Genomic DNA, 12,935 nt, shown 5'->3' with positions numbered 1-12,935 from the left:
TCTGGACGTGAAATCTCTTTTCTTTTTGCACATTTTTTGTTTTTTGTTTTTAGTATCTCTACATTGACTTTTCCCCATTTTCTTTCTCAAAGACTCAGGGGTTTCTAGCCCGCTTAGTTTCATTTTACCTGCTCTTCCCCGCTTTCGGGCGTTCGGATCCCCCCCTGTTACAACCATAACAGGCGCGCGTTTTTGGATCGAACGGGCCGGCTGAGACGCAAAGAGTTCAGGCTGCTTTTCAAAGCAATCACTAACGCGCAGCCGCCAGATAAGTCTTACACACTCTACGCAAATAAACAAAGTACTGAAAAACATTTCTAACCACAAATGTTCTAGACGTGCAATCTCTTTCTGCACGCTTTTTTTTTCTTTTTTTTTTGTTACTGGTTTTGCCTTTGTTCAGCTGTTTTTCAAGCCAAACCCACCCGTTTTTCTAATGCCATTATAATGGGACTCCTGAAATCCCCCATTGTCTCTTACAGACAAATCGCGCTAACCACACGTAGCCGCTGCCTTCTGTCTCGCGTTCTATGGATCGGACCGGGCCGGCTACACAAATGGCAATGAACAGAAATACCTTAAAATACGAAAATGAAAAAAATAAAAAACGTGTACACTCAAGCGCTGCCCTGGGCTTACACATTTGAAAAGACAACAAAACTCACCACAAGCAGGTTCTTTTAAGGTCCTGTGTTAGCCAAAACTTGTCCTGCGGGAGACGAACGCGTGCCCTCCTTCGTCTCAAAAGCTAGCTGAGGTACTGAGGCTGGTCTTCCCAGGTTGGCCAAAACGCACCGTCGTCTCCACGCCGAAAACAAATTATAGCTAAAGACTTGCCAACAACGCCAAAATTGTTGTGGATTTTCTTACTTAATAAAGCTTAAGAGAAGTTTGTCTAGTCAACATGTGAAGTTTATTACACAATGCATCGCGGAGAAGTTACCCATAACGCAGGTAGAGTTATGTTTAAGCTCTACTCTGCTCAGCCCTGGCACTACCTTTATAGGTGAGTGCCACAGACAGAGCAGCATGGACAGGGGTCATACACAACAAAGGGAAGCCCAGAAACACAGAGAAATGGTAATACAGTTGGAGATGTTAATGCAGCCACCACAAGGCACTTTGCATGGTAATGAAATCATGGTGGCGTTTGGAGGCAGAAGGAGATCTTTTGCTGTTGGGGAGATGGGCCATTTGGGACCTTTGTCTAAAGGTGCGAGGGCCTCGTCTGGGGTCCAGGAAAGGCCGGTCTCTCTACCTGGTTTAGTCAAAGGCCCAGCAGGGGACCCAAGACAGGACGCCACCTATCTGGTGTGGTCACCTATCTAACTAACTAAATACTAATACTAAAATGCCATAACATGAGGCAGAAGAAAATGGATGTACAATATCGGCGATAATGGGGCTGTTTTTAGAGCTGATGGGTGAGTAGACGATGGTGCTGATGTGGGGCTAATACTGATGCCAACGGTTGGGCTGATGGTGTTGCTGGTGGCTGATGGAGGGGGTGCTAGTGCCCGGCCTTGAATTCTCTGTGCTCTGTGGAGCCCCAGGCTATCCATTCAAAACACTGCCTTTTTACCAGCCCCCGCTTTGCTGCGCCCCCCGCACCAGAGAACAGAGAGCTGCCCAGAACCCATCCAGCTCCACTCTGCAGCCGAACTTTCAACAAACCACTTGTGATAACTGCTTGCTCTGTTCATTCATTCCATACTGTCATGTATGCATAAATTAGTGCATAAGGTCAGGCTAAACTCCTGTCAGTGTTAACCCGAGGCTGGGGCTGTCGTAAACTGCAGTGCCATCTTTGTGCAGCTCACAGAGAAGCCAGCCTTTGTCCATCACACAATGCAACTGAAAAGAAGAAAGAGGCTCATGTTTTTGCTTCCTTTTGCAGGTCAGGAGAGCTTCTATTCACAGTCTATTGATCAGAACTGGACTGGTGACGCTGGGGCCAGTCCACAGGCACTGCATTAAAACTTACACACTACCATTCAAGGGAGGCACTTAAGAGTGGAGAAGAGGACCGTGACACAGAAGCCTGGATCCGCGAAGGGGGCAGCTCTAGGGCGGTTTGCCCCAGTAACTCCTCAAGAGGCCTGTATTTCACTCAACTGTGTCAGAAGGGACATATCCAGGTCTTTTGAAATCAAGGCCAGGCAAAGTAACCAATTAGACCCAGAAGGGGCTGTATACGGTTTCCAGAACACCCATGCAGTGTTTAGAGAGACACCAGAATACAGTGAATTATTAGCAGCTCTCAGTTTACTGAAAGAGGGAAGCAGTAGCTCAAAGTAAGTCATTCATTTACAGAGGAGAGAAAACGCTGCTGTGTCATAAAGGGGTGAAGGTAGGCTTTCACGATTGCAATGTAAATATTAGTAATGGAGGCGTCGTTACAAATATATGATTTAAGACCAATAAAAGAAAGGGAAATTGTCAATTATTGTCCAAAATTTATTCCTCTCCTAATGCATTTCTAACAACCCAATTCTTCACAGGGATGAGATGATAAGAATGTTTCACAACTTTGAAGGCACAACAATGTAAACAACAGCAATACTAATTCAAGAGTTTCCACATGCTTAAATTTGTAATAATCAAAATCTAAATGTTATAAGTTCACCTTTAACCTGACCGCAAACAGTAGCAGCATGGAGCTCATGAACCGTATAGGTCCATCACATTTCACACAAAGAATGATGTTATAACCTGGGTGATATGGCAGGGATGTGCTTGTGTAATCATTTCTTTCTGATAGGAGGCTTATTTAGGCTTCACATCAAAGGTCAAGAATCATGGAGGCACCAGTAAGTTTTTGGGTCAGGTTTGGATACAACATTTAAGTATCTCTTCACAGATTCTCAGTCTTTTGATACCGTCATTTGGTCTGCTGCTTCATGTCAGAGTGAAGATCTAACTTAAAAATCAACATAAATGTCCCGTTTTGCAGTTGAGGTTACAGCGCCTCTACAGCTCAAAACGTGCGTCCGAAAACCCCCGACACGACAATATGGCACAAAACATATTAACCCACATTTTGCAAACACTTGAATTACATCATGCCTGTTTGACCCTCAGACCTCGGTGCGCGCAGGAGTCAGCGAGTTCACGAGAGGGCGAGGCTGCAGTGCATACAAGACAAGCGCGGTGGAGAGGGGGAGCGCGCGGTGAGTGACTGGAGTGGGGGTGGGTTGAAAGACACGTGCAAAAAAAGTTGCCTTGTGTCCAAACTTCCGCATGTGTTTCTCCAAACCCGCCGTGTTTCCTATAATGACACGTCCTGTCCGAGTTCTCGCTCTCTGACTTGTTTGTCCTCGAATGACCCCAGAGCTGAAGTGAGAACATCCCGTTCCCTGAGATATTAATAGCACCCCTTGCGTCACCAAACTGTGGTGGACCGCTTTTCAAGAAGACACGCAAACTGTGCCAGCGCCACGTTCCCCTCTGGGCAAAAACACTTGATAATGACAAATAGTCAATGGAACTGGCACTGCAACAAGTTTTACGCACGCCGCAGAATGAGACAATGAACGCTGTTAGACCATGTAAGTAGCCTAACAGTGACGATACAATTACTGCTCAAGTAGCCTAGAAGTAAATAGAAGTGACCCAAATAATTACTAGGGTAAACGTAGGACTAAATATTGTTGAAAATACAATCTGTGTACCCTATTATTATTGTTTTTACGTGATAACGTCTGATTTGTCTTTTAATAGTGATATAATCCAACAATGACAACATAAAATAATGCTGACATTTCCAAATTTAGTCTACCTATCTATCTTATGAACATAAAGCCAGTTGCAGACAGTGGGCATACTATTATTATAATTATATATATATTTTTAAATCAAATTTATGATTATTTTTTGTTGCTCTAAAATACAGTGGGAGGAAATGGTGAGTACACCGTTTGGAATTTCTCATATTTCTGCATAAATTGGTCAATAAATGTGGTCTGATCTTCATCAAAATCATAAGAATGATTTAACAGTGTCTGCTTCATCTAATACCACCCAAACATTTACATTGATCATAATTTTAATGGCCATAACATGTAAACATTCACAGGACAGGGAGGAAAAAGTAAGTGAACCCAGTTTTGTAAAGAGGAATGGTTCAAGATTGTTGTGCACGTCTAATCTGCAACTGCAGGAAACGTCTGCCAAAAAACAGCTATTTACTACAAGGGTTCACTTACTTATTACTCTTGTGAATGTCCCAGGTTTTTCCGCAAAATATAGTTAAACTTGTGAATTTATTTTCTATTGATGATAGCAGGATGTCCAGGCCCTGAGGAAACAAAACAGCCCCACACCATGATTCTGCTCCATACTTCACAGGGGGGACAGGGTTTTGATGTTGGCGTGCTGTTCCATTTTTCCTCCACACATGATGCTGTGTGTTCCGCCCAAACTATTCTACATTGGTTTCATCAGTCCATAGAATATTTTGCCAGTAGTGCTGTGGAGCATCCAAGCCCTCTTTCACAAACCAAAGCTGAATAGTGCAGAAAGAATCATGGTGTGGAGACGTTTTGTTGCTTCTGAGCCTGGACAGCTTGCTATCATCAATGGAAAAATGAATTCACAAGTTTGACCAGATATTTTGCAGAAAAACTTGAGACATTCATCAAAGCTTGGAATATGTAAGTGAACACTTGTATTAAATAGCTGTTTTTTGGAAGCAGTAACGTCATCCAAACGTTTCCTGTAGTTGCAGATTAGGCGTGCACAACGATAAGGGGAAACTTGGACCATTTCTCTTAACAAAACTGCTGCAGTTCAGCAGATTCAGGGGGTGTACCTACTTATTCCACACTCTCCTGTGAATGTTTACATGTTATGGCCAATAAAAATATGATCAAATGTAAATGTTTGGGTGGTATTAGTTTAAGCAGACACTGTTTACTCATTCTTGTGATTTTAAAGAGGGGGTTTTATGCTTTTTTCAATCACATAGCACCAGTCTATAGCACACTACAATGATGACGAAACCTTCTGTTGGTCTGTAAATCTGGAAAAACTGCCTTGTATAAAATTGCTCTCTCAAAATGACTGTAGCAAATGTCTTGAAATAGGCCTCTGTCTCTTTAAGAACCTTTGAAACTTTCCGACACGCCCCCTCCACACGCTGTCTGTGGCATCAGTGGGGAGGGGGTTCTGCTGAGGAACAGTGATTGGTTACTCGGCTGGTGACGAAAGCTCGGAGGCGTCTCCAGGAGGTGGGGGCGTTCCTAGGAGGACTCAGGCAAACCTATCCCTAAAATGGCTGCCATCAGAGTTTTTACAGATTACTCAAAAATGCGTGAATGTGCCAAGGCAACACTTCAGGCATGTTTTTAATGAGGGATTGACATAATACCATGATGTAAAGCTTGAAAAAGTCGATTTTTTCATAATACCCCCCCTTTAGTAAAGATCAGACCACATTGTATGATAAATTTAGGCAGAAACGTAAGAAATTCCTAGCGGTGTACTCACTTTTTCCTCCCACTGCAGTATCAAGAACATGAGAAATATGTATACTATGTGATAAAACTGCCCTAAAGGATGCAGTTAGTTCAAAACATTATGCACTTGAGTAAATCTAGCATATTGTGGCCTTATTCCCACATCATGGCGGTGAAATAGTGAAATAGTTTAGACGTGCAAACTTTTTGGGTGTCACAAAGTACGCCCCTGGCCTTGTCCTGTTGAGCTGAAAGCTATCATGTCTACAGTGCACAATAAGCCATATGTTAACCTCTTAGGACTCCCTTCCCCCTAGTCTTGAAAGCGCGGGGAGGAGGCAGTCATTCAGACAGGGAGGCGGGCGAGCGGGAGGAGCACAGAGCTATGTGTTGCTATGTGTTCCCTGGGTGTCTCCTGTCTCTGGGTCGCGCTCAGCCTGACATGGCACTGGTGGTGTATATAGGTCAAAAGCATATAGCAGGCGTTCACTGCACGTCACGTGGCCGAGGGGGAACCATGGCCTCACCCAGTATTTACACTGACTCATATGACTTTGAGTATGAAGTGAAACCATAAATCCTCTGCTTTTTGGTTCTCACGCACGGGGAAACTTACAGGCTGTAATGATAGCACTTTACTTTACAGTACAGTGCTGTATGGTAGAAGGATGGACAAAGGATGGCGCTCAAAACATAGTAATTATAGTATTTACATTGAAAATTCTAGCCCTAACCCCAGTATAGGGTCTGTCAATCACAAGAAATCCTTGTTAGTAATTTCTAATACAAAATGCAGTATTCCTTGTTATCCCAGTTACCAAGCTATTTCCAGTTATTACTGTGCTTTAAAGTAAACTGCTCTGACTAATTTTGTTTAGCCTATACCAGTGGTTTTTAAACTTTTCAAACTAAGTACTACTTAATAAAGTAAATTTACCTTCCAAGTTACCCCAGGCCATGGTCAAGGTCAAATCTGAGCTATACCATGTCTAAAACGGTCTAGAATAGATCTAAAGTTTACTAAATGATGGAAACGCTGGGTGTGAACCAAACCAGAACAAGCGTCTAACTTGAAAACATTACAAAAGCATACTGTACATGATTAATTAAAAAGAATAAAGTTTTAAATGGCAGATGACCTTGAGAGACACCTGATAAGCCAAAGCACTGAAACAACAGCCTATTTGGACTACACCAGGTTTAAATCAAGATTACTAAAAGGACTAAGGAGACCCAGTCTGAAGGTAAAGACTTCACTGAGACTAAGCCAGGATAAACCTAGACTATACATTAAATCAGGGTAGAAAGGACAAATCCAGTTCCAAAATCCAAATCCAAATTCTGAACCAGACTTTCTTCCAGAATGTACAGACTATATATGTCCACAAAGACGGACACTGTTCTCAATTATGTGAATCCTGTTTTCTTTTTATTTAAATTAAGTGCATTGTTAAGTCAATAACCTTGCAGCAGGTTATTACTTAAAGCAACACCTCCTTATTGAGTGTTGAGGAAAGTTCAGCTGCATAACATGTTATTTGTCCAGGTCCACAGTATTTGCACTCGTTCCCACAATCCAGTTCTCTCTGACTCGACCCGTGCAGGCCTGTTGTTTTAACCTTGTGCTGGGTCAGTATTGGACAGCTGATAAAATGTGATTAAATGTTCTTTCAGTGTTTACCACATGATGCTTACACTTATCAATGAAGGTTTTCCTAGAAGTCTTTGTGTGAATGTGATCTGTTGGAACGGGACCATTTTCAGAGAGTTGAAGGCCTTTCACGAAAATGATTTTGATCAGTTGATTTGTGATGTTTATGATTAATGCCTGAATTAACAAGACTGTTTGATGAACCTGTATGTCATGGTAACAGGTCAAAGTGCAAAATGTTTAGTTAGGTTCAAGGTGTTTCTTGAATAGCCTGTTCAAAAGCAGGAGAGTCTGGTCGTTTGCCTGCAGCCAATCCCAAATCCGCTAAGCTTTGTATCACTCCAATCATTGGTGCAAATTTGTGACGTGGCTCTCAAATGCAAAAGACTCTCAAATCATTTAGAATGAACTTTATACCTTCTCTCACCTGTAATTAAAACAGTGCAGTAATTTGCCTGTTGATTTGGCAGAAGATGGCAATTTTAAGTCCAATATTTCTTGTTGTCTTTATTGCAAAGATGGCTTTTTTAAAGGATTGGAAAAGCATGTAGTCTGGCTGGCCAGCTTTGGTCCCGAAGCTACAACACCTGAGAACCACTGCTTAACAACATGCAAATCACTCAAGGCTTGGAGGAAAATGAATGAGTGAAACCGGTCTAGAAAGAGTAGCCTTCCATAAATACGTTTTATGAATCAGGGGAGACAGGTAGAGTGCTTGGCCCCATAACGCAAAGCTTGACTTCACCCACAATGTCGTCAGAGTGCACTTCTCCCACTCGAGCATGTTTGACAGTGCGGATGCAGGACAATGCACCCACTTTTCAAAGTCGTCAACTGGACCGGGTTGATTGACCTGAGGATGTCCTTGGAAACTGCTCCTAAAACAGCCCTGGCGCGTGCTCATGACACCCAAGTTCACAAATACGGACAACTTTGACTATATGATCATTTCTAAAAGATTTTACAGAAAAAGTTGAATTGCGGTCAGTGCTCTCACCGGAGGCCGTGTGTGACCCAGCGGTGGCACTGCTCTGGGTTAAGCCTCTCACATGTGGCACCAGAATATTGACTATGTTTGGCTCATAACAGTAATCCTGCTCTGAGCTCCTCTACTGCAGCTACACCCTCTACGCACACAATCTACAGCTGCCTAACTGATGTGACACTGACGCGGGCCAAGAGAGTCTCACTGCGACATCAAAACATGGCGGGATCCGGGGCTTCCGAGAACCGCCTTATGTATTGCGATAACAGTATTTCTTGTAATACTGAACACTGTATTGCATTATATTTTAACACAAATCATGAGCAAGCACATTATAAAACAGAACTTTACTTTGCACATTTTTAAGTTGCCATGTGTTTTTGTTTCAGGCCGTGTTAGCTAAAAGTGTGTAAATGTCAGTCAAAATGAGTGCAAGACCTCAGGGAGTTATTTCACAACATGATATTGATATTATTGTGTTACCATAACAATAAACTGTTGATACACTGTCATGTCCAAACTGAATCTGCTCTGTCTTTGGTGGTGGGCTATTGCTGGAGCCACAGCTGCCCTTGGACTGACTGGTGGAAATCTGCCTCAACAACATCTCCGATCACTATGAAGTAGTTAAACACATATACACAGACACCTATTTTTGCTTTCACAGTGCCATGACCGCAAGACTGTTGGATCTTACAATCTTCTATTTAAAAAATCTGTTTTCAAGTGATCATTCAAACAGTTGCTTTTTTAGCTTTGAAGGGAAAAGGCTTGTGCAAGATGTTCTGGTTTAAGGTCAGGAATTTGCTATAATATATTAAGAAAGACTAACTGACAATCTTACAATAAGTATCAAAGTAAGTTAAATATCCAGGTTGTTACTTGCTGAGGCGGCTTATAGCAAGAAACGCCCTCGACTGCAGAGTCCAGTTCCCAGATCACTTCCCTGTGAGGTGGTGCTTTGCTTGTGTTAGCTGTTTCAAAGGTCGGCCAGAGTGTGACAGGAAGAGGCTCAGAGCATAGATCCAACATGTGTTTGTTTGAAGGAATGGAGAATGTGAAGTTTTTGCAGCTGAGCACAAAGCCTCATCTACTGTTTCCTCAGAGGGCTCAGAGTCCAGTCCAAATACACAGAAAGGGATCTAACAAAATACTTCACCCCTTCATATTGTAGAGTAGGTCAAGCATTAAAAAATGGAGTAAACTAGTCCCTCAGAGGTGTCCAAACTGTTTTGTTTTGAGGGTTTTTACTGAAAAACATTTGAAGAGAACAGTAAGGGCTACAAACTGATGACATGATTTCAAAGGCTGGTTGTAGATATTCGTGTATTTAGTCTTTTCTGCACTTAATTCTGGCTTGGAGTGTTTGTGTCAAATCTGTCTCGCACCAGAGACACATTTGGTTCCTGGACCATTGTTTGGACACCCCTGCCCTTGATGTTATCAAGCGTTTCACTGTTTAGCAGAACTGCACCTGTGCAAAGAATTGATCTTAGCTTGTTGAAACAAGCAATTGTGCAATTTTGACACTGTCTGTTTTGAAAGGTGCCTTTTGGGCCTCAGTACCTTTAATACTATATTCAATACTACATGACAACATGATTTTCAAGTACACATTTATAGTCAGAGAGTATCTCATATTCAAAGTTTTTGTTCCTCTCCAATAGATTGTTAAAGCGGATTTAGAAAAAGGCAGTTCAAGTGGATGCATTTCTACACTGAAAACAAATGCCTCACGATCCCCCTGGATAAGCTGAAGGAAGTGTGCGTGGAAAGAAAGTCTAGGCATCTTTGCTCAGACGACTGCCTCTGCGACCCAACCCCGGATAAAGCCGATGAAGAAGGATGGATGAATGGAGTTATAATCTGTACTTGTTTTGAAATATTTCAATAGGAATTCTCCCGGGTGGGACACCTGTTCCACCTCTGCCTAACACCACCCAGTCTGAGTTGTAATTGTTGCAACTTCCCAATGACACAACAAAATACCTGAACTTAACCGTCTTTAGTTGGACGTTTCACAGTGACAGGTTAGTCATCTTTGCAAAATGACTGTAGACCTTTAGGTGGTTTTATAGCAACAAATGATGATTTACTGTGTCAGATTTAATGAGGTTATTTTCTTTTCTTTCTTTTTTTAGTTGGAACTCATGAGCAGAGAGAACATGTCCTAGCGTGACCTGCCTACACGCGTCTGTCTGCCTCCTGCCTCACATTACGCCTCGCGCCCACACGCACATGTAAAATATTGTGTCATGTGTCTGTACACAGAAAGCACCCAACGCTCAGGTGAGTCTCAGGTGAGGTGTGGCATATTTCTATGGCGACACAAGACAAACACAACGCTTTTCCCCTTTCTCTCGTTGAGCCACTGCGGTATGGGTCCTGGCAGGTGAATAAAAGTACCACAATACACAGGCCTACAGTATATGAACCACTCATTCACATTGTATTCACACACCTGTGCACCAGAACCGGAAAGAAAGTGTCGCTCACTGCCCGAGGGCACATGACAAGTCCTTCAGGGGCATGTCCTGACTTTTCACTAGGGTGGTTATGCTTTTTCTGTGTTTTGTTCTTGTTGACTATTCACTTGAACAATAGGGGACAATTAATCTAACATTACAACATATTAGTACAATATCACTACTTTTTAATACAATAGGGTTTTATTTAATTGTTTTGTGTTTTGTTTGTTTAACCTATCTGCTCAGGAGTGAAATTGAGTTGAAGTAGCTGATCCAGAAACTGCCTCAGCCCCTCTGGTTGCCAGTGTCAGTGCACCTGAATGGACAATCAGATTCCAGAAAAAAAACTTTTGCCAACCTTGGTTTATGCCAGGGCACATGCTGAAGCATTGTTTCAAATGTTTAAATGGCTTGGCACCTCTGTATCTGTCTGAGCTACTCTCTGTCCATGCCCCGTCCAGAGCACTTCGCTCAGCTGACCTGCTCCTTCTGGATGTGCCCAAAACGCACATGAAAACCAGAGGAGACAGAGCTTTTTCCGCTGCTGCCCCCCGACTGTGGAACGGTCTGCCCCTCAGCATCCGTTTGGCCCCGACTCTAAGCAGTTTTAAGTCCTCCCTTAAAACCCACCTCTTTACACAGGCCTTTTAATATGTTCAACTTTCTCCATTGTATTTTTGTTTAATTGATTTTGACGTAAAGTTTATTATGCCTTGTTTGTATTTGTATTCATAGTTTTTATCATCTGTTTGTGTTGTGAAGCACTTTGGGCAGCCGGGGTTGTTGTAAATGTGCTATAGACATAAACTTGACCTTGACCTTGACCTTGAAGCTGAGATTGAGCCACCAAAACTTTGAATAAGTGTAAAAACAACAGCATACCTATATCCACGTGCCGCTTGGATGGCGCAATGGATGAGGTCTCTGGATCAGCACCACGGCAGTCATGTGACCTACCACGAGCCACGTTTTCCACCTGTTGCTCGTGGCCGGCGTGGTTTATGGCTTCACTGATGACTGATGAAATAAGACAAACCAAAGCGTCTGAAAAAAGTGATTGTTGAAATTAAATGTACAAGCAGATTAGGCCTACCATCGGTTAGGGGGAAATGCATTGTTTACCAAGATACTTCAGACAGTTGATTTTAGTATTCTATTTCCTCACAAGCATTGTTAGCATACAAACCAATGTAGGATACATTTTCTTCATTCAAATAACGTAAAAAGCAAATATATTTGATATGTTTTCAATTTGCAGTCGTCTCCACAAAGGGTGAGTACAGTAGCATATGTGAGTACGGGGCGCCCTCTACAGGTCAATGAGAGTAACGTTTAATGAAGGCTTGAAACGTGTCTAAAATGAGGCCTACATTATATTATTTTCAGAATAGAGTATTCCTAGAGTCAATAAGTTTCAACTATTGTCTTATAGGCCTACTTTTACACATCATTTTGCAGTTTCTGTGAATATGGAAAATTTGCACAGGTTATTGTATTGTTTTTTGTTGGCTTTTCAGTCACTTTATTTTACACTACCTTGATACATCGTAGTAAATTTGTACTATGTAATCTGCTTTGTAACAATCTGTAATAACTTATACCTATGTGATACATACACGCGTATTAGTCCTTTGGAGGTACATAATGTAATTAGATATAAGACGCTTAGGGTTGGTCTTATGTCTTATTATATTATGTGCCTCCAATCTACAAATACTTATTATTCCATTGTGTAACCCTTTGGTACAAGTTATTACACACTGTTATAGCACATTACATTGTACTAAAAAAGTACAAATGCAATGTGTCAAGGGCATTGTAAAATAAAGTGTTTGCTTGTGCTTTTATACGCTCACACACAACTTCATGTTCTACATTTATATTGTGAAGTCACTTTCACCTGGACAAAATGTTAAAATGTTAAATCTCATCTGCCTGGAAAGTGTGCCCACAACATTGTCACCATATTTATTATCACTTATAAATAATCTGTATTATACTGGTCTTAAGCAGAATGAAGCTGCAGTACAATAATTGTTTCACTAGAGGGAGTCAGTGGGCAGTAAAAAATATCTTAGGGTAAGTAGACTGATTTTCACTGGCCGGGTATATTACATTCTATGTTATAAATGCTCCTATCTCTTCAGACTATTATGACTCCAATTAAGATTTTACATTACCTCACTTCGTTGTCTTCAACGCGAAGGACGGTCAAACAGCTTGCAATATGAAAAAATTAAAAGTACTGTAATGCAAACTCTTAAACTCTGATTTGAGTCATGCCAAAATATGTTGATTATAATTAATTATATGTAAACTAATGCATGTATGTTTTATATAATTCACAGCATATTATTGTTATATTGATGCAGAAT

The sequence above is a fragment of the Gobius niger genome, assembly GCF_951799975.1.
Source record: "Gobius niger genome assembly, chromosome: 12".
Taxonomy (NCBI): domain Eukaryota; kingdom Metazoa; phylum Chordata; class Actinopteri; order Gobiiformes; family Gobiidae; genus Gobius; species Gobius niger.
This window is presented reverse-complemented; position numbering follows the sequence as displayed.